The sequence below is a fragment of the Triturus cristatus genome, chromosome 9 (genome assembly GCF_964204655.1).
Source record: "Triturus cristatus chromosome 9, aTriCri1.1, whole genome shotgun sequence".
Classification (NCBI taxonomy): Eukaryota; Metazoa; Chordata; class Amphibia; order Caudata; family Salamandridae; genus Triturus; species Triturus cristatus.
The window spans coordinates 1,197,535,618-1,197,559,578 of record NC_140592.1 but is presented as its reverse complement, the minus strand read 5'-3'; positions in this window follow the sequence as shown (position 1 = coordinate 1,197,559,578).

The window sequence follows — 23,961 nt, the reverse complement described above, 5'->3', positions numbered from 1 at the left end:
GGTGAGCTGTGGGAGAGAACATGGGGAAGACCGCGTGGGCTTGAATGGGCTTGATTAGGCTTGAAATAAACCCCCAGACATCCCCAGCCGCAGCAATTGAGTAGACCTCCAGCATTCCTCCAGCATTCGCCAGCATTTTTCCATCTAGCCCCATACTGCCCTGGTTTTACCAGAAGTATCCCCCAGTACTGGAAAATGTCGGGAAAGTTATGACTTAATCCGCCAGCAACTTTACCAATCTCATGTTCTAATGGTAATTTGAACAATTTGAACAAGCAATCACCAGTGCGGGTCAAGGGTCAATTAAGGGTCAATTAAGGATCAGTAGAGATAGCAGCAACAGCAACTGCTACAACAGCGCTACTACAGAGGGAAGCACCGGGTAGTGAGCGCGGCAGCCATTAGTGGCTGACGAATGGACGATAAGTGAGGCCTGGTGACGCTGTGGAAGCAGTCCAACTAGGTTGGATTTAGCTAGCAGCTCACCAGTGTGCCCTGCTCTGGTGCACCCAAGGGGAAACGAGTTAAAATAATCCAATACTGCAATAAGGAGCATGAGATCTGGGAGAGTGCGTCAGGCGACTATAGGCAAAAATAAAAACAAAAACAAAAAACTTATAGAAAAAGGGCCTGTAACAAGCCAAAAAAGAAAGACCCCCAGATGTAGAGAGAGGCTAGTCTCAGTGCTGACGCCGGAAATAACATCACTGAGTCCTGGTAACAATACTGGGATCCAGAAATTCTTTTTTTTAAAGGACTCAATGGCCGCCATTTACGCACCAACCTTAGAGACAGTCCGGTTGCCAAGTCCAATAGCACCAGACACAAGGGCTAACAAAGGACACGTTAATTGGGAAGGACTGACCAACAGGAAAAGTGTGCATCTATTACCGTTAAAACAAGTTCTCCTCTTATACAGCAATAGCCAAATATCATTAACGCGCTAAAAGAAAATTCAGCTTTACAGCAATCGAGCATAGAAACTCCGGCAAGTAGGCTGGCAACTGTAATAGCCCAGGTACATCAGACCAATTCCTCAAACAAAGTAATTGGAAGAGGCGAAAACAATGACAATAAAAACGAGTACTTGGAAGGAAAAACAAACAAATCAGTTGAACAGGTAGTACTTCCGGACGATGCCTGGTCAAGATCATTTTCACTATCTAATGATGCCAATCTGTTACAAATATTGGAAACCAATACACAAACGCAGAAAACCCAGAACGCAGCAATTCAAGGGAATGCATCGGCATTGGCTATTAGGAAGGGAGCACCAGGAGGAGCAGTAATGGTGGTATCTACCCCATTAAATCCGACCCATAGAATTGACCAACAGGCGAACACACAGGAGGAAGGAAGTTTTTTAACGAAAATAAATAAATTAAACTTGTCATTTCATTGGTAAGTGGGATTGATCATGGGTCTAGGGCATCAGGAAATTCCCTCGAAGAGGTGCAGACTGCACCATGGGATAATACTCTGCTAAGCACATCAGTGTACTGAATTTTCAATCAGACAAAATGGAAGTCCAGGTAGACCTTATAAACTTAATTGCCGGTCTTATTACAGGCATAAATTCCAAGCTGTACTCAAATTGCTTCCCTTTTAACACGTAAGGGAAACCTGGAACCACAAACAAGCAATCCTCAACTGCAGCTCAATTGCGGCTGAGGAAAAATAATAGACAAATTGGTAAATCTACCCGAAATACTAAGGGATATCTTAGGGGCAGTTAAATTAATAACAAAGTCCAAAGAAACGATGGAAACTCAAAAGGACACAGAGAAAAAGGTATCATCCAAAGACAAAAATACAATCAAAGGGACATGCGTTATTGACAAGGGAAAAGCAGAACAAGTGGAAACAGAGGATTTATGTCCTGAAACAAGGGACCATCAAACCGAAGTTATACAGAGCACCATTGAGACCTCAAAAATTACAAAACTCACAAAAAGGCAAAGAAAACGAGCCAGAAAGGGTAGGGCAAAACATAACATTCAACCAACCAAGAAATCGGAAAAAATCTTTTCAATTTTCACAACACAAAATATGCAAAGGAAAGAAAATAAATCATTGAAAGAAATCACATTGGAGGACTCATTAACGGGCCTAGATCAATCAAACCATACAACGGACTCTAACGGATTTAATACAAAGCAAAATGCATTGAGCCCTCTGATCGTCATTAATCAAGAGAAGAAGAATCAGGTTCCGCATACAACATCTAACCATCAGTCAACAGAAGAACCTGCGCAAAACATTAGAATTGAAAAAAGGTGATTAGAACAAATCCAATTTACAGAAAAGGGAGAAGGGGCAGAAAAAACATCACAGGCCCAAGTAAGAATTACACAGAAGGACGGTAGAGGTACCAGTCCATATAACAGGGTACAAACATTAAGTAGGAAAGAGAAGGGCAAAAGATGAGAAAAAACAGAAAGTAGGGAAACAACACCAGGTAATAGGGCATACAATAAAATAGATAACAAAGAACAAAGTAACCAGAATTCAATAAAAGTCATAATAAATAGAAAAGGTATAACATGTAGGCTGCCTTTTACCAACCAGCGAATTGAGCCAAAACGGTCATTAACATATATAGAAGCTGGAAAATTAGAGCAAGATTTAAAGGAAGTAAACATGTGGGCCACACCACAGGAAAAGATCAGCAAAAAACAAAGGAGACAAGAAACATACATCGACGAGGAAATCCCTAACACCCGAAAGGTCCAGGTAGAAAAAGATGAAAGTTTGGGAAACGTCGCTGGCCTTGAAAATAACTCAAGGGAGAAAACATCGAAATTGATATTTGTGCCTGAATACTCCATAAAAGGAAGGCACGATATATTAAATCAAGGGAATCTGTTAAGGCTGTTTAAAGAAATTCCAGAATTGAAAGGAATATCTTCGTAAGATCTGTTAGCTGTAGAATTTAACCCTACTACCAATACCCCAGACATTGAAGAGACCGTGACTACCTGGTCCTCAAAAGAAATAGTGGACAGGATATATGCAACAAGGTCAATATTCGAATTCTGGGGGATTATGCTGAAGCCCCACAAACGCCAAAGGTACCCCTGCCCCTTCCTAACAAATAATACGAATCAAAAAATGGAATATACATCTGGGAAAAATCAAAAAACATGCCTACGCGGCGCCCGTTCTATCACGCCACCTAGGCCATCCAAGGCAAAAGAGGTCAAGGCAATAGAGAGTCAATCAAACTTCAATAAACATACAGGTGATAGCATGGATTGGTCCTGGGTGCCAAAAGTACTAAGTGCCACGCGTACCTAACGAACAGTCAAGCTCAAATATGAATAACAAACTGTGGGGGCAGCTAGCTAGGGCTAACAGGCAGGATTTAGTAGAAGTCCCGAGGTATGATCGTGTCCTTAGGGATGAGAGCCAAGACATGATAAAGATCTGTTCATGGAATGTCCATGGATTTAAAAATATGGGGCATGACCATGAAACTTTGTCTTTTTTTGAACAACAAGACCTTATATTACTCCAAGAAACGTGGAACATGAATCCAGCACTGATAGGGGATTATATAGAACATCACATCCTAGCAGAGAGATTTTCAAATTTTGGTCACCCAAGAGGAGGCTTATCAACATACATATCACAAAAATATGGTTGGCAAACAGAAGAATTAGACGCTGGCGTAAATTGGTTGCAAGTTACAAAACTTACCGGAAAGATTCATTCTAACAAATTGGATTGCCAACTAATACTAGTCAACGTATATATTCATCCTGCAAAAAAAAAGGAAAAGGAAAAATTCACTATACTAATGAATTTGATCAATGCGCTGCAAAAATCACACAAACTTTGCCCGGTGATCATTTCAGGAGATTTTAATAGCAACTTAATAAACAAACAGAACAAAAGAAAGAGGCAGGAGGACTGGGGATTCCAATTAATAATGCAAGAGTTAGAAAGCCATGGTTTGACAATCTTGAATGGCAATACAACAGGGGATTTGCCAGCGGCCATAACTCACTCAAGTGGAAAAAGCCAATCTATAATAGATTTTACCATCATCAGCAGTAATCTTGTTCCAAGAATCGTCTCATTCATAGTCCACGTATAGAAAGTGACCATTTCCCGCATATCACAAACTTCAACATAACCCTTCCCCAGGCTGAAAAAATAAATACGCTGGTACAACACGCAGAAAAGTTTAACCTGCGGAAACTAAAATGGTGAGGATTTAATATGACAACCATAATGGACACAGTTAAGGAAGACATGAGTCAAATAGGGCCCCCAACAGAAGAAAACCGATAAAAAAGTTGGGAAGAGTTGTGCCTCGTCCTCATCCAAAAATTTCCAGCCTTTAACGGAAGCAAAATAAGAATAGACACTAGGAAGGATCCATGGTTTAATCTCTCTCTACAAGAAGAAAAGAGAAGAATTGCAAGAGAGATGCGAATTCAAGCCGAGGCGGCAAAAACGGATAAGGAAGCAGACAAGGGCAAATTGAAGGAGTTATGGAATAAATACAAGAAGATGCTGAGGGAAGCAAAAACATCATATAAAGAAAAAATCTAGACAAAGCTACTGTGGGCAAGTAAACTGCCAAATAGTAGGGAATTCTGGAGCATCATAAATAAAGTGACAAAGGGTTTAAAATTACAACAAGAAGAAGGAATCTGCGAAAAAATTTGGATACAGCACGTACAAAATAAATACAGCAGTACGAAGTACGATAAGTGCGATATGGCCTCAGAATCACTGCAAGTTCAAAGACCCAAGGTAAAAGAAAACACCAGAATGCCCCAGCAAGAATATAAAGATCTAGAACCGCAAGTTGCACCAAGCCAAATGAGTTGATCGATATTAAGCAATTAAGAAGAATAATACAAATATTAATAACTGAGGGGGCGGCAGGACCGAATGGGCTCCCCAATGCACTATTTAATAATGCTCCGGAGTTTTGGGCTGACTACCTCGCGCCGTTTTTTAATCAGATCTACAGACAGAGCAACGCTCCTAAATCTTGGAAAGGGAACATCATTCATCCAATATTTAAACAGGGAGATCATAATAAACCCGAAAACTACAGATTAATATCATTGATCGACATAGAGGGCAAATTATATGGCTCATGCCTATTACTTCACTTACAAGACTGGATGGATGAAATGAGCATAATTTCCACGTTTCCAACTGGTTGTAGACCAGGGATGGGCACCTTAACAAACCTGGTCACTTTGGCACTTTTAATTGAAAAAAGCGGCAAAAAAGAAAACACGGTTATTTGCATGTTTTGTCGACTTGAAAGCCGCATTCGACAGAGTAAGCAGAAATCGTCCGTGGAAAAAAGTAAGAGCCTGGGGGCTGCCGAGTAAATTATTGGACGCAATTATAGCCCTATACAGTGAAACCAGGGCAAGAGTGAAATTAGGTGAAGGACGTAGTACCACCACCTGTATTTACACAAGGCTGCGTCCTGGCCCCGAGTCTATTCAATTTATTTATGGCAGACATCATTAAACACATGCAAGCAGCCGATTGCCATCCGCCAAACCTGTCCAAAGAGCCAATACCCTTCTTACAGTATGCAGACGATATTGTGGTGCTGAGCCAAACCCCTATGGGGCTACAAAGAACGATCAATAATTTAGTAAACTATTTGGACCAAGATAAGTTGGAAATAAATAAAGAGGAAACAAAGATTGTACGTTTAGTGGACCCCAAAAAAAGCATGTTCAAATGGTTTGTAAAAGGAACAATAGTAGAAGAACAAGCATCTTAAAAATATCTAGGTTTAAAACTAGGGAGAGGCTCAAAAAAGCAAAAACGCAATCGTTAATTTTTGCATATAGATTACTGGATAAAAAATTGGGTTGTCCGAACCATGCCATCTTTTAAAAGTGATGGCAGCACAAATTCTTCCCACACTGTCGTATGCCCTAGTAGTCTAGTGCGGTAAAGAGGTTGAACTATTAAACGAACTCCAGACGAAGATACATAAAGCCGTATTCAACCTACCAAAGTCTGCCTCCCCAGCTCAGGTTCGGCTGGAATTCGGCCTTCAGAATCAGAAATTCCTGAACATGAGCAGCTTCGTGAAGCTATGCCATAAATTTCGTGCAACTGAGCCGGGGTCAGGGCCGGACTGGGAACCAAAAACGGCCCTGACAAAGTGCTCGGCTGGCCCCCCCGGGGGGTTGGGGGTGCGGCCGAGCTCTTTGCCAACGCCGGTTTTTGGCCGATTTTGTTACAGGGCCGATTTTACAAAAACGGCCCTGTAACAAAAAAGGCCCCCAGGGGCCCAAAACCGCCTCACACCCGTGCGGCACACTGGGGGATTGCCCGGTGCCCGTTACGGCCAGTACGGCCCTGGCCGGGGTCATTGAATAGTTTATGCTGGAATGAAATCAAAATCCAGATGGATCAAGACATCCCAAATTCATGGGGAGGCCATCTGAGAAAATCATTGGCGGAACTGGATATACAAATGACATGGGACAGCTTAGTAGACCGGGGAATATTTGGTAAATTGGTAAATAATATAGCAAAGAAGAAGTCTTTCTTAGAAGATAAAATAACAACATCGAAACACCGGCATGGGTGGACTGTGATCAATACTTACATATCAACAAAGCCTCAGGCTTACTTAGTAACCCATTTCAGCGCTGAGTTAAAAAAGAGCTTTATTGATTACCGGTTGGGTATGCATCACTCGAAAGACCTACAGCCTTCATGGAAAAGCAACCAACAAGCAGCACACTGTCGCCTATGCGGTTTTTGTAATGAAACACTAACACACCTGCTGTGCGTTTGCCTTGCAGTCAAGGATTTAAGGAGTCTGCTTTTAAAACCTATTTGTAATGAACTGAACATTCGCACATGCAGGCAAGCTGTGATACGTTGGTTGGAAGGGTCCTCTATAATCTTGTTTGCTGGGGCGTAAAATAGCTGGCAAAAGTAAGGAAACTTTTAAGGCAAGCCGATTTAGAGGAAACCGAAAAAGCATAGATAAGGACGGCATGGGCTTAGTTCAAGCATGGCACCACTTCACAAGCCCAGTTAATAAGCGGACTAAAAGCCTAGCCAATCATGGGATAATTAGAATAACAGAAAAAAGGTAGTTGACCAAATTTTTTAAGTAAAAGTGCAGCAACTTTTATAGGCACCTTTTAGCTTAACAGGACCTGTTTAATTCATTTTTTGGACACATTTCAGTTACCTGAGCTCCTTGAATAATCAGAATAATATGAACTTTTGAAAGTTTGTTTAAACTCTTAGTAACATCTGATGTGCATTATTAATGTGGCTCGGATTTTAAAAATTACACAGCTCGCTTATGTCGAAATATTTTACATTGTAAATTGTAACGATTTTAAGTAATCATAAACTGTTGACTTGAACAGGGCAAACTAGGATGGGGTAGTTGACAAAAGGTGGAGGGAGTAGAGAGATTGGTCATATCTGCTGAGAATGATCAGACAGAGCATAACGGTTAGTACCTGTTTACACATACTTGGAGAGAGCAGGATCAGGTCATACCCCATGTGGAAGGTGTTTCAAATCCTCAGGGCCAGAATGGGATCCAAAAGCATTCATTAATTTTCTCTTTCTTGCTCTGTTTCTCCCTCAGGTGCTCTCTCTCACTTTCATTTTGCCTCTGATGTGCCTGATGCCATAAACCCCAAAGGGGAAATGGCTGTTGTCGTAAATACGCAATCCAGCCTGAAACTGGGCTAGGCAGACAATGATCAAATTTAGAAACTGATATAGGTTAGGCTGGATGGCAATCTAAAATAGTCTAGAACTAGATATTTACCAAATTCAGACAGATGTGAGATATGTACCACATACACAACATGACTAAAGGCTGAGGGATTGCTACAGGATCAAGCACTCTATTCTGCCTACCGTGTTTAGTGTCCTACCCAACCCGGGTACAGGCAAATGATCATGCCACACACAGAGCTCAGTATTACTCATCTAAATTCCTCAGTGTGTAACTGGTAATGGAACATTCTACATCATGAATCCTTCCCCCCACACCCACGCACCTATGTCACTGTTCTATGGAGTCCGTCAGAAACCAAAAGGGTCCTGTAATCTGTAACTCACAAGACACTACATCTCCCACTTTCTTAAATAAAAAGTACAAATAATACATATATACATTACAACTCTTCAATGAGTCATTTTTGTGCTTGAATCAATCACCCAAATGTGATCATGTGAGGTAGCGGTGATACCGGAGAAGTGTCCAGGACTGACACTGGTAACAGAGACATTGCTACAGTCATTGGCTTGCTGGATTCACAGGTGGACAAGTATCACTCCCGACATCTGGAGTTAGGGAATGTCAAGGAAGGTGCTTGAAATGCAAAGAATCTCACGCAATGGACTTTCCAGGACTGTGAGCATTCACCATGTGCCCTTTACCAGTCACAACCCTCAGTGGTTCAGCATCAAAAGGAGCATCAGACTTACATTTCTGTTTCTGCCTGATGAGAACTTGTTCTCCTCTTTTGGACACCGTGACCCGAGCACAGCGACGTCTGTCGGCATAGGTCTTCATTTTGATTTTGTGAGACGAATCAGTGGTGCGAAGTTTATCAATGTCAATAGATCTCTCAGTGGTCCATTGTGGCAATTTATTTCCTTTGGCCCTTCCAAACATTAAGGTGGCAGGGCTTTCATCCGTGGTAGGAAGGGGAGTTGACCTGTAGGCACGAAGCATAGATTGAAGAGCTGATTTAAGTTTACTTTCCTAGTGCAGTGCACTGAACGGCCGTCTTGAGGGTGCTCAAAATCTGTCAACAACATCACTCACTTGTGGCCAGAGAGGTGTCCTTTTCTGATGCTTGACATTTGGATAAGTGAGAACATTTTTGAATTCTCGAATTTTGAGAGGCAGGTCATTGTCAGATTTCAAAATCAAAGGAACACCCCATATTGCAAAAATACTTTCTAATCTCTCAATGACTCTGTTATGAGTTGTTGAAGACAAATCTTTCACAACGGGAAAACTGGAATATTCATCAATAAGTACTATAAGATGATGTCCATTGTCAAGGGGTCCAAAAAAATCTATTGCAATCTTCTCCAATGCATGCTTTGGAAGATCAGACATGTTTATCGGATGCCGGGTTGTTTTGAAGGACAAGCCGCTGCACAAATGACATGCCCCTAACTCCTTTTCAACTCTTTCGTCAAGGCGAGGGAGCCACACTCAACCCTGTAGAGCTCGTTTAGTAGCAACAATTCCACGATCTCTCTCATGAGCCAGTTCAAGAACTTTGTCTCAGATTCTCTGGTATGACAATTTTCAACCCTCATAAGATGATGCCTTCTGGGGTAACTGAAAGTTTTACCTGTACATTTTTGAATTTCTGGTATTGAAGGTCCTCCTGAAGAAGTCTAGTATGTTTTCGGCACAATTGATGTATAATAATGTCTTAGAGTATTAGCAAATCTCTGTCAATGCTTATGGCAGCAATGATGTGTTCCACCGATATGGCAGCAGGAGTAGTGGATTTCATGATGAAGTTAATATGAGCATCAGCCGCTTTAGAGGTACACATGAGAAGTACTCAGCAGGGTTTTAATATCTTCCTGGACGATGCACAATCGTATAATCATACTCCTGCAATTGCTTTCCCCCATCTCTCAAAGTGAGTAGGCATCTTGGTTTTAGGATTGCCGAAAATGGTGAGCAATGCTTGGTGGTTGGTGACAACTGAGAAATGCTTTCCATATAGGAGCACATGAAAATGCTCACAAGCCTACACCACAGCAAGGCTTTATTTTTAGGTTCAGTAAACACGTTCCGTCGATGACAAACTTTGGCTAGCATTAGTCACAATGTGACTTGGGACATTGGTATGTCTATTCACGTGACCATTGAAATGGAAAATTTCATTTTACGTACAGAGGCAGAGTCACATATATGCCTTGAACAGTAACTGGTCATCCTAAGGAAGGATCGCAGCATAGTTACATCTTGTGGGGGAGAAGTGGATGACAAGGGTTTACTTTATTTGGATCCGGAGTCCTTCCCCAATTAGACAAGATCTGACCAAAAACTTGTTTGTATGAAACTCACACTTTGCTGCATTTAAAGTGAAACCTGCATAGTTAAGTATACAACACACTTGTGTAATAGCTTTATCATGTTCCTTTCGAGTGGCCCCAAAAGCTAGTATGTCACCACTGTAATTAAAAGCATTTGTGACTGGCTGTATTATATGACAAATGACATCCTGAAAGAGTTTTGCAGCTGGTGACACTCCAACACTTAGCCTTTTAAATCTAAGCAAGCCAACATGAGTCATAAATGTAGAAATGTACCTGCAATTCTCTTCCAGTTCAAGCTGGTGATCCCCTTTGTTCAAATCAAGGTGGAAAAAGACTTTAGCTTCATTCAGCTGCGTAATCATGTCAGCAATGTGTGGACCAGGATGTGATTCTTTTTCAATTGCCTTGTTTGCTTTGGGCATATCAACATAGATGCGCACGACTCCTCCACTATCCTTCTTCAGCACTACCAAAATGCGTGACACCCATGGCTTCAGACCAGTGGATCGCTTCATGATGTCATGCTTTAATAGTTTCTCAAGTTCTTTCTCAACAGCAACAGAAAGAATGTCCCCATTTATGTGAAGTTGCACTTTCATGGTCTTAAGTCTTCCCAGTCCATGAAACATGGATGGAAACTGATTTACTATCTCATGATAGGCATTGACACTGTAGTTTACAGAAATCAGCCCCATGTCAGCAGGAGTTCTGAAACTGAGTGAACATACACTCGATGCAGTGCCTTGCAGTACATGAATTGGTGCTTGTAATTTAGTTTTTTTATGCTTCATAGTTGCTATGAATGACCCTTGACTTTGCAGTAGTATCGAAGAAGCCCACATATATACTTTGGTTTTCGGTAGGGTTAAACGGGGCACTGGAGACAGTTAATTGTACTTTTCCGCCGGCTTAATGTTTAATGACATGCCACTGTCTATAATAAAAGGTATAGAGCACTCATTCACCTTCAGTGGCATTTTGGGACAGTGTCCAAATAAATTTCCCACTTTCACTTGTTGACCTAGGTTTGACCTGCATTTTTCCTTTCAAGAAGCTATTCCTACATGTGCAAGCCGTCCCACAGTCAACATTGACATCGCACAACCATCTTCCTCCCTTTCGCTTGACAATGACGGTAACAAACTCTTAAATGAGGAAGTTGACAATTGATGTTGTTCAGTTTCTACTTGCCTCAACTGATGTTGCCGCTTGGCCTTGTGGGCATGGTTGGAATGTCTCAGGAACTTTTTGGCATCTATTTTGCTTTCTCGATGTGAAGCACTTGATCTTTCTGCCATTTTGTTTTCTCAAAGTGATGCACCTCATCTTTCCCTCACTGCAAACCGCTACAAAATGGTTCTCTTTCCCACATTTTTTTCATATCTGCCCAATGACGGGCCTTTTACCTTCATGTGGAATGGAAAGTCCGCATCGAAAACCAACTTATTTTTCTTCAGAGACATTACTTTATGGCCTTCTACCTTGTATTTGAACTTACTTTTCAACCTCAGCGCTGATTCATTTTGGGCCATTCTGGCCTCCATGTTAGCTGCTTGTCTGTCTACTCTTTCTTCTGCTCTGGCAGCCATGAGTACATGTTCTAAGCTGAGTGTCTCTTTCAACATTCATCATCTGAAGGAATTGGAGTGACAACTATCTATTACCCTGAGACGCATGGCCTCTTCATCATTGAACTCATTGAACGAACTTGCAATGCTTGATGTGCCAATCAAGTCTTTCTACAAACTCATCCATTGTTTCACCAGCTTTCTGACTGAAAATGTAACTTTCATAGTCGACATCCGGCATTGGATTGAACTCGGTGTTTAACGCCTCTTTGATTGGGGAGTACATCACTTCATCACCTTGTGGTATTTTCTTTATCACTTCTTTTACTTCTTCACCTGCTATATTCCTTAGTTATTTAATGATCTTTTTGTCATTTGCTTCTTCCAGAGCATCAATGAAATCATCAAAGGTTTTGATCCGGGCAATCTATCTGTCGCCAACATTTTGCTTTTTTAATGCTATGAAAGGGAGGCAGTGGTTTGAGGAATGTGGCAGCATCATAACCTGTGGAAACATCTGCTACCAGGAGTGCTGACTGCTTGGACCAGCACCTTCGCCAAGAACTATCTGTGTGCTGATATTTGGGTCATCTTGCCCGCTCTTGTGATGCACTGTCTTCTTTTTTGGCAGTGAGTAGCGGCTTTGTTTCTTGTTCAGGTTCTTCACCCTTCTCATCTCTTTGCATTGTACCTGGTTTATATTGTCTTTAGCGCTTCTCTGTACTTGCTTATCACTGCCTTCAGTGTTGTACCGTATTAATGACGCTCTGTGTTAGGCTGTGGGGCAGTATCACTTGTCTCGACTTTACTGGCAAATTTGTAGCCGACTACAAACAAACTATCTGTAAGGCCTTCATTTTTTTCACAGGCCTTGCCCTGGCTTGATTGGTGCTTTGACTCCACATACACCAACTGTCGATTTCTCACTTCGACTGAGGCACAATTGGCATGCACAAGCAGTTTGCTGAACCAAGGCAAACTCTTCGGGAGAGCACTCTTAGTTTTTTGGATAGCGGGGTTTACCTAATCCCTTATCTCGTTGCCAGTTGTAGCATCCTCCCCAGCCCGGGTACAGGCAAATGGTCACACCACACACATAGCTTGGTATTACATGTATTTATTTCTTAGTGTTTAACTGTTAACTGAACATTATACATCACACTCATGCACTTACGTCACTGTTCTACGGAATCCGTCAGAAACCAAAAGGATCCAGTCATCTCTAACTCACAGAACACTACAACATGAATAACCCATGGATTTGTATTTGGTTGCCTAAGTACCATAGCTAATTAGATTTTTTTTTTTAAACATTATGAAAGATTCTTTACAATATTACAACCATCACAACATATACAGAAGTTTCTTTTCAAACAGTGTTCTTAAAATGTAAACCCGTCACTGTTTCTTACAATGATTACATTGGTTGGTAATTGAATAATTGATTGTACCAAAAAACAGTCTGGGGTTTTTTCCTTCTTAATTTTATACACTGTTTGTACCTTGCCCTGAATAGAAGGTTGAAACCTTGTAAATAGAAACTCACCTGTCTGGGTCTGTGTTCATTGTGTGTCTTAAATGTTGTATGTATTGTTGAAAAACAGTCCTTGTTTATCATTTGATGTCTTTCACTGAATGTCATTCATTTGTCTATAATTGTAATGGATTCCTTCTGTATATGTTGTGATGGTTGTAATATTGTAAAGAAACTTTCATAATGTTTAAAAAAAGTAATCAAAAGAAAAACTTTTCATTTTAAATAAAATAAAGAGATAAGGATTATTAACCTTTGAGCCACATTGAATGGTTTCTTGTATCCCAGTGAAAATAATACAGTGAAGGAAGATCAGTATTGGTAAATGTCAAAAATGGGACATCACTCTGGGGCCTTTTTTAAATTTTTACATTACAATTAATTCCAACCTAGAGCACCTTTGAGGAAGATGCATGCACACATTAACTGATCTTGGATGTGATAGTAGGTGGTACAAGGCCAGAACTCTCTCTTTCATCTCCTGAATTGTAGGACAGGAAATCATGACAAATCAATCTCTTTCCAAGGTCCCCACCTTCCAAAAGATGAAATTAAATGAAGTACTGTTCTCAACTCCCAGGTGCAATTTTCAAAGCCATTCGTCTAGTCGAATTTGTCAATTTCTCTACCTCACTCCCCTTCAAGGCCATTACTCTCCTCCTGGGTCGGCTAAAGTGATAGGTCCCTGGAGAGATTAAATGCGGCTCAAAGGAATTAATTCATTTTAGGGTCTTTTTTTAGAAGTAGGTCTGGTTCAAGAGCCTGCTTCAGCTTTTCGTGCCCTCCTAGGACACTTGTGACACCGTCAATCTTTCCCAAGGTTTGAAATCTCTTGAAGCATTTCAAAATATCCACTGAGAAGTTCGGTCAGAACTACTTTATTGGCACAAATGTTTTTGACTTTTATTAATGGCAGAGTGCGACTTAATGAATGAATGTATGAACATATGTACTATTGACTGTTGCCGCCTCAGTCTCGAACCATGATAATGTGCATTATCTGATCTGGAAGAAAAAAGTAGAATATGTAATGCTTAACATTTCATATAAACAGCTTAAACTTTGTAAGTTTGCAGTAGAGGAAGTGGCCATGTTTTTTTAGATCTTATGCTACACTATTATAGCAGATCACCTCGGAAATATTTGTTGCTACTCTTATTGTGTAATGTCATAAACATTTAGGCCCATCCACACATCCTTGCATCTCTATCAAACGTGTCTCCCCACTTGCAGGCGAGTGGATGTAGGGACTTAGGTATCTCTATGCTGTTGCTGAGATTGTCAGTGTTGTAAACACTGCCACAAAGACCACTGAACTACATTTAAGATGATGGGATTGCATCCTGTAGATGAAGCAACTCAAATTAATCTACTTATTACAGCAGCCAGATGCAGCATTGACTCAAAAATCTAGGAGACAACCAAACGGGGTACGGTCAAGAACCTAAAGGATATAAAGCATATCATTCCTAGCATTATCTGTCTCCATAAGGGCACCTTGATTTGAACTCAGCTTCTTACCATTGATCCAAATCATGGAAGGCATTCCTTTTGTCTTGGCCTCATTTTGTGCAATCAGCATCCTTTTGTAACTTGTTTAACTCAACCCAGTACTCTCCTTTGATTGATCTACTCCTGAAGACTTGTTTTGACTTCATGCACCTATGAATATAGTGCTTTGAAATAGTGTGTTCATCGTGGATTCATTTTACTTGATATGCCTGCCTGTGTTGATGCTCTCTACCACTAACTTTACTGTTTTGGTGCTTACCATGGAATTGTCCAGATATTCATAGGAAATGTAAGAAGCTTGAGATTAGAGGTTGGAAGGATGAGGTGGTCTTGACCAAGCTTAAACGGTGAGCATTTGGTATTTGAGGAATCAAAGTAGTTAGGCAAGCAGGTTAGGGGACAGGTTTATTATTTTTAGCACAAAGCAGCGCTGCAATAAATTTTGCTGTGCTGCATTGTGCAGGGGGAAAAGCATCATAGAGCCATATCTATTAAGATGTAGCGCTGCTCCTCTCTTCCTCAGATGGTGCACAAACCAGCTGCCTAATGCCACAGACACACCTTTGCACCATAGCGCGTAATGCCTTGCATGGAATCTGTGCTAGAAATGTAGTCTTCCATTATACAATTTCATGTGTAGACTAACTTTAAAACTTTGCACAGATTGAATGTGTGCTGTACAGTGCAGCACACATGCAATTTGTGAAAAGTTTGGGGGAATTAAAACTTTCTACTTAGTTAATGCCTATATCAAGGTGGCAGTATTTTTTGGCGCAAAACCTTGCATACAAATTTTAGTAGATAGGGTTATCCCTCCAAAAGCATGGATAGTAGCATGGATATGCCCATGTGCCATTCCTGGGATGTGCATTTGATGTAAAGTATTGCAAAGCAGTGCACCACTATTTGTGTAACTTCTAGGGCTAATTCCCAGTGCATAAAAAGTTTTATTCCAAAAAGTAAATACTTTGAAAATAATTTATACCAGTTTGTGTCTCTAGGGTGCAAAGTTTTGATAAATCTGACCCTAGATCTATGCTTGATGCATTAGGTACCTACCAAACCTGCATGGGTTCAGCAAATACGGTTTAGTAAACACTAAAAGATCTGCAGTGTTTCAGAGTTGAAGTACAGAAATTGTATATACATAGGTTATTTTTAATACTTTTTTTTAAAACAAAAACACACCTAACTATAACTTTACTAAAACTATTTTTTTTCAGTGAATTTAAAAACATTTTTAAAACAAAAACAGATCTTTTTAACGAGCATCTTTAACCTTTGGTTTTTTCTAGTCAGGTGTCTCCAACTAGTCAATCACAAGCTTCCAGTAGCTCCCAGACACTTTCAGAATAGCTCACAGCCTTGAGTTCATTTTTAAATATGGACAGGGTCACATTTGCCTTTTAAAGTTAATGGATGGATGTGTTTATTTTACATTATTATCATCAGGCTGCAGATAGTAGGGCCTGATAATGACACATGCTCGGTCAGGTGAAGAACTGAAACACTCAGGTTTTTAACTCTTAAATGAAAGTCCTTGTCAACTCAATATTGGAGTGTGAGAACAAAATGATGGTCCTGAGTGCTTTTAAATATGAGAAAATAAAAAGAAAGTTACCTTAATGATTAAGTTAACTCTTTATTTTAATTATCTCACATTTCAAAGTGTCACATTTACAAACATCAGGTCACTTGCTCCCTGTGGTTAGTAGATACTGTGCCATATGTATAACTGAAAAAGGTTCTATATTATAAAATATTTTGCAGAACATGTTTCTGCTCTTTAAATTTTGCCCATTGAAAAAAAAATGGCTATATGTTTGTGTTATACATGTAACAGTGCCACATATGGCGAAATGTATGTCCTGTGCCTCAACTACGTAGGACACAGACTCTCAGTGACTCACACACATATATCCCATTCATATGCCTACATGTTCATACATCCCCAAATACCATGTTCTCTTTGACACACATGGCAGCCCTAGCATAGTGCCCCTAGTGAAAGTATTTTGTTCAAACCATAGTATGTGGCTCTAAGGACTTTAGGTTTAAAGTCAATGAAGCTTGTCTTGGGGTATCTGGCATGCGTTGTTTAGCCTTCAGTAGCGCACAATGATTTTTAATGATCAGAAGTTGCTCACACTTAATAAAAGGTTGGAGCACCCTGGTCTAGTGAATACTATACATTACAGCTGTGTGAAGGACCACAAAGTATTGTCCCCAATGACCTTGTGTATGTTTGTTGTAATTTTGGCAATGTAATTGATCCTCGAGTGTCTTCATACAGAAATCAGTGGCAAAATAGATCCTCCTATAGAACAGGCGACGATACAATAAACAAAGATTTGAATCGCCATCAAACAAGGGTTCTTCCTCTTAATTATGTGAAGTAATTGCTTCTTTGTTTGGCAGAGATGTCCTAATATTGCTCTGCATCAAGAACTCGCCATCAAATTTGGCAGGAAAGGCAGTCGGGTCACTTTGCTAGGTTGAGCTGTACATCATTATGGAAAATGGTGAGAACACTGTTGCATACTACTATTGTGGAAGGGGCCGGGCCAAATGGGTGAATCTTGTAGGCGATTTTTCATATTTGCATACTCAGCAATTATTAAAAGGCAGAAACATGGACTCTGCTGTCAGACCAGGAGATGAACCAACTTGTCTTGGACAGTCACTACAGAACAGACTGCGCGCCGATAAATCCACTATGCATTCACCTCCATCAAGGATTTAGATCATTTTTCAATGTCGAATTGTAGAGAAAACACACTTGCTTTGCCTTTGCCGAGTCCAAGAAGTTAGGATTTGTTGTTTACAGAAGTGGAGCTTCAGCTAAGGCACCTGCTATGTTTATATATGTAAGTGCTTCCCTTTGAGGGTTAATTTTTGTAAAATGAGCATCAGGGCCAGAATAGAACCTCGCCTGTGTATTTATCCAAGAAGAGCCCATAGTTTTGCACAAAATGTCTACCCAACTGTTGTACTTTCTACTGGTTAATTAGTGATACCTCGAGTGAATGTCTAGTGTATATTCTACACTACACCTGCATAAAGAACCATGAGGTAATGTCTTCAGCGACCTAGTGTACGTGTAATTTTGGCAATATGATTGTTCCTCAAGTGTCTTCATTCAGAAATAAGTGACTTTATGAATCCTCGTATAAAGAAGATGACATAAATTCAGACAAAGAGTTGAATCTCCACCAAACAATGGTGCTTCCTATTAATGATATGAAGTAAGTACTTCTTTGTTTGCTGGAGATGTCCTCATATTGCTCTGCATGAAGATTGCGCCATCAAAATCTGCGGGAAAAGCAATTGGCTTTTTTTGGTAAGTTGAGCTGTCCACCAGCAAGTAAAATGGCAGGAACACTCTTTTTTTTATTTTAAAGGGACGGAGGTCAGCAGCCCCCCTCACCAAGTCTATAATGGACTCGGGCACTCCATTCCGCAGGATGAACATTTACATAAAAGTGGAGGGGGCTGCGTGGCCCACCTCTGTGAGCCTCATTAGGCCCTGGAAACCTCATCCCCATAGCCATTTTTATTTTAAAAAGGAGTGGGAGCATGTGGCCTCCCTCCCCAAGTCTCATTTGGCCTTGTGGACCCCATCCCCTAGGGTTATTTTTTTTAAAGCAGAGGACTGCCGTGCGACCTCTTCCCAAGCCTAATATAAGCCGTGGGACCCCATCCCCCTAAGGTGTTACTTATTTTAAACTGCGGGAGTGCACAGCCCTCCTCCCCAAACCATTTTCGGCTCGGGGACCCCATTCACAGCACTGTGAATGGGGTCCCCGAGCCGATTCACAATGAGTGCCCCAGTGACCACCCAGGGTACCCACCAAGCACACTTAGAGGGCCACGGGGGAGCCCCATCCTGCACCCTCCACATTGGTGTGGGAACCACCATTGCTTCCACCTGCAGGGGGCAGCTGTTATGTTGCTCCTTCTGAGCAATACCTTGATCTGTTTTCCTGCCCGCATCAGTGTGGGTTGGGAAACAGATCACAAGTCTGCTCCCAGCCGAACAGACTATGTTTTTGCTCCCATTTGTCCGCAGATTCAAAAATGCTCCCACCAGACGGGGGATACCCTGCCCCCCATAGGCCCCATGGGGGATCCAGAGGGACCGTCCCCCCACCCCCGGGCAAAAATATAAAAAAAATGGCAGCTGGGAATGCATTCTTTTATTAAGTGGAGGGTGCACACAGCCTCCTTCCGAGCCGTTTTCAGACCAGGGAACTTCATCTCAATTTGCTTATTTACTTATGATGTTATTTGAGATATCATCAGTGATGTCATACATGATGTCATAGAACATGCCATGAGTGATGTAATATGTGAGGTCATAAGCAGTGCATGGCAGGGGTGCATGTTACAGTTAGTTCTGCTAACTATAACTGGTGAATTTCTGTGTTTGTTTTAGTTCAAAACATGAATGTTGTCACTGGCAATCAACCTAACTTTGCAAACACAAGGAGATGATGGACGGAGCACTGAAACTTTTCAGACACTCACCCCCAGTCACAGATATGGGTTGAATCCATCATCATTCTTTAGCTCACTTTGCCACCCCAGTTCAAACACAGCTATATGCAAATCAGTCTTGGCCTTGTGCCTCATGGGAACAGTCCAGCCCGAACGGCCAACCCATGTCTTCCCTGGACCAGAAACAAGCATCCTGTGACCAATTTCAGGGTAACACCCCTCTTTAGCCAGGCTAGCTTGAATCCAGTGGCAAAGTGAGCAAGGGACCCATGTCTGGGCATACCCTTCCAACTTAGAGCGAACAAATCAAACACAAGGAGATGATGGACGGAGCGCTGAAACTTTTCAAACACTCACCCCAGTCACAGATATGGGTTGAATCTTTAGCTCAATTTGCCACCCCAGTTCAGACTCGGCCCTGTGCCTCATGGGAACATTCCATCCTGAACTGCCAAGCCATGTCTTCCCTGGACCGGAAACAAGCATCCTGGGACAGGTATCGGGATTCAAGCTAGCCTGGCTGATGAGGGGTATTACCCCGAAACCGGTCCCAGGATGCTTGTTTCAGTCCATTATCTCCCTGTGTTTGCAATAAACCTAACTTTAACATTACTTTAACCTTTAGTGTTTTCATTGAACCACTTGGTATTTATAATTAGGTTTGTGTTTCCATAGCAAGACCGTTATTGGGTTTGCTTATAACTTTGGTGCCATTTGATAAGTCTTCATGAACATTTCTGAAAAAAAGTTCACCCACCTCAACTCCTTCCCAGAAATTTTCAGGGCAATCCGCAAAGCATGGCAAGGAAAAAAAAGGGGGGGCCCTAAAAATCAAAATCCCTATGTATTTTCCATAGACTTTTTTCAACAGCGCTACAGCAAAACTACTGAACAGAAATACACAAGCTATGTCAGGAAGTTGGATGTTGGTCCAGAATGTGTGCTCTTGTGATTTGGTGTAAATCCGTTCAGCAGTTTTCAATAAATAAATTAAGCAGCTGCAGCTCCTCCACTATGGCGGAGGAGCATCGCCCCTCCTGCCAGAAGCCAAGAAAATTAAAATAAAATGATAATAACCTCTTATTTATTATTGTTTTACTTTGTCTCTCGAAGCCGAGGTTTGGGTGCGGGGCCAGGGTGATGACAGGCTGGTGGAGGAGTGTTTTGCACTGCTATTCAGTGCGCATGATGGTTTGCCGGTCGTATCAGGCCAGCCAAAGTGTTATGCGCACTGAAGATCTCTCCAACCCAAGTTGCACTGCCGAGTTGGAGAGAGGAGGCACTGGCTGGAAGCTCAAATCATCGGGACTCAGGACAATCCTGGCACTGTTTTCAGCAGCATGAAAGTAACCCTGGGCGTAGTACTACACTACGTTCGCGGAGCATGCATAGTTTGCGCTACTACACACTACACAAATTGCACGTAGTACAGTGCAAAAAGGTGTAGCGTATCGGACATTTTTTGCTTGTTCGCGGTCCTCAACGTCAAGTTGGCGACCGCAAGCGAGCAAAACCAACATCCCGGCGAGACTTTTTCCTCCTTCGCGATCAGCAACATCAAGTTGCCGATCACAAGCGTGGAAAATAAACCTCCCGGTGAGATTCTCAACGCGGAGAGGTCAGGTTTCTCATTGCGAGTGGTCGCGTATGCTCGCGACTGCTCGCGATGAGAAACTACCAGTCCGGGTTGAGAAAGCTGCAGCTCGAGTACAAATCTACTCGAGCGGCAGAAAACGACCGCTTGCACTGTGCAAGATGCCGTTTGCAATGATTGCACAGTGTGGACAAGCATCCGGCACTGTGCAATCAGTATGAACAGCATTTCCCTACCGCACTACGCAATTCGCGTAGCTACGTGTAACATGCATAGTGCAAAGTGCACTTCGCATAGCTACGCATAGCGCTACTACGCAAACTACGCCCAGGGTTACATGAAAGCAGCATCAGGATTGGCCGCAATACACTCTGGGAACCTGTGCCTGAAGAAGGCAGGGGTGCGATGCAGTGGGGCAGGTTAGTGTTTTTTTAAAATTAATTTTAATATTGTGAGTCTTATGTACTCTCCACTCAATCCACACAAAAGCCGTTACTGAAATTAAGGATCAAAAACATTTGGATATTTTTAGAATTGGGAATCTCTGGTTGGCACAGGTATACGCTTGTGACAAGCAGGGACTCTTACTTCTAAGTCAGAGTAAGGGGATCACCCTTTCAAATAACCCCTGCTCACCCTTTAGGTAGTGTGGCGCAAGCAGTCAAGATTATTCTCAGGGCGTCATAGGTTAAGCATTTGTGAACACATACAGTAATACAATGACACACCACAAATGGACACCAGTCAAGGTTGTATCAAAAATAGTTTTCTTTATATAAGGCTTAGCACAAGACCACATCATGGACGCACCAATCTGTGATACCAGGAACCAGGGAGAACAGGTCAGGAAACTGCCCCAGCAGCTGGCGGCAGTCATCCTGTTGCTCAGGGGTCAGGGTGGGTGAGAGGTTAACTCCATCCACTGACCCGTCTCGCTCTGAGGCTACCAGGAGGTCAGGAAGAGGCTCAGACTCCTCCTCCGTCCCATCATCTGTGGCCAAGAGCATGCCCACTTCGGACCTCTCCAAGTGGGGCTTCAGTCGATTGACATGTAGGACCCTTAAGGGGTTCCTAGGACACTGCAAGTCCACCAAGTAGGTGACAGAACTCTTGTGCTCCACAATCTCAAAGGGTCCGGTCCACTTGTCCTGGAGTGCACAAGGCTCCACAGGGGCCAGGACCCATACCTTTTGACCAGGTTGAAGCTCAACCAGAGTGGCATTCTGATCGTACCACCGCTTCATTTCCTCCTGGCTGGCTTCCAGATTTGCCTCAGCAAGTTGCCTGAAACACCTAGTCTGGTTCCGAAAGGCCAGCATGTAACTATATACATTCTGGGGAGGTTTCCTGGGAGATTGCTCCCAGCCTTCCTTGACCAGACTAAGAGGTCCTCGTACTGGGTGGCCATACAGAAGCTCAAAGGGACTGAACCCCAGAGACTTCTGTGGCACCTCACGGTACGCGAAGAGAAGGCATGGTAAGAGGACGTCCCACTTACGCCTCATGGGCTCCTCAAGGCCCATAATCATGCCCTTCAGGGTTCGGTTGAATCTCTCAACCAACCCGTTTCCTTGGGGATGGTAAGGGGTGGTGAACTTGTATGTCACACCACACTCTTGCCAAAGGGATTTCATATATTTCGATATGAAATTGGTCCCCCTGTCAGACACCACCTCTAGAGGGAATCCCACTCGTGAGGAAATTCCCATCAGTGCCCGTCCCACCACGGGGGCCGTCCCTGTCCTTAGAGGGATGGCTTCAGGGTACCGGGTGGCATGGTCCACCAAGACCAGGATAAACCTGTTGCCCATGGCTGTCTTGGGGTCCAATGGCCCCACAATGTCAATCCCCACTCGCTGGAATGGGGTACTGACCACAGGGAAAGGTTGGAGTGGAGCCCTCAGCTTCCTTCCACTCTTACCACTTGCCTAGCAAGTCTGGCATGTCCTGCAGTGAGTGTCAGAACTCCTGCCCATTTGAGGCCAATAAAAGTGGGTGACAAGCCTTTCGAAGGTCTTGTCCTGCCCCAAATGCCCTGCTAACGGAACGTCGTGAGCCAGCCCCAGTAGGAAGGCTCTGAACTTCTGGGGTACCACCAGCACACGGGCTGACCCAGGTTCAGCAACCTTAGGCTCTGAGTACAGGAGGTCGTTCTCCCAGTAGATTAAGTGAGTACCGGACTGATCACCATTGGCCTGGGCTGCAGCCTGCTGCTGCATACCCACTAGAGAGGGGCACTCCTTCTGCTCCCTGCAGAATTCCTCCCTGGTGGGGCCTCCTTCTTGCTGCCAATGGGTCAGCTCAGGCAGGTCCCCCAGTTCGGCTATCTGTTCCCCGGTAGGCTCCAGGGCATCCCCCTCAAGGTCTGCTTCCTCCTGGGCCGTGGGAACTTCAGGAGCCGGTTTCCCGTGCCTCCAGGGTCCCTTCAACACCCCTACTGGCTGCCATTGACCGGGTGGTCACGCACGCCCAATCAGGTGAACCCACCATCCGCAGGTGAGTTGCCTTCTCCACCTTTTCCCAAGGGGGGCTCTCCAAATCATTCCCTAGGAGACAATCAACAGGCATGGCAGTTCTCACAGCGACTTGCAGAGTACCAGAGACCCCCCCCCCACTCAAAGGGAACTTGAGCCATTGGACAATGACTCTCTGTGTTGTCAGCGTTGACAACACGGCAGAATGCGTGTGGGACCACCTGCTCTTGAGACACCAGGTGTTGCTTGACAGCAGTCACACTGGCTCCTGTATCTCTAAGAGCCCCCACCCTCTTGCCATTTATGGTCACCCACTGCCCATACTTTTGAGTATTGGGGGGCAGTTGGGCCTCAGCGACCATCTCACTGTCTCCTAATGAGACTAGGGTCATCTGTACGGGAACCCCCTCCCCTTGGACATCTACCTCCCTCCCAAAGGCTACACTAGCCACCTGCTTGGGGGGTGGAGCACCAGAGGGTGCTGGTTTACCAAACATGGGGCACTTGGGGCCCATGGAATAGTGCCCCAGGTTGTTACACTTGTAACATCTGGGGGCCCCTCTTTGAACAGGGTTACCTGTCGGGGCCCCGGTCTGCTTCGGTGGTGGGGGTGGCTGAGAACCTTTCCCTTGGTTCCCCTGGGAATTACTTTGGGGCCCTCTGTAGAACTCCCTCTGTTTACCCTTGTCCCCCCCACTCTTCTGCTGGGGACCCTGACCACCTTTGGCG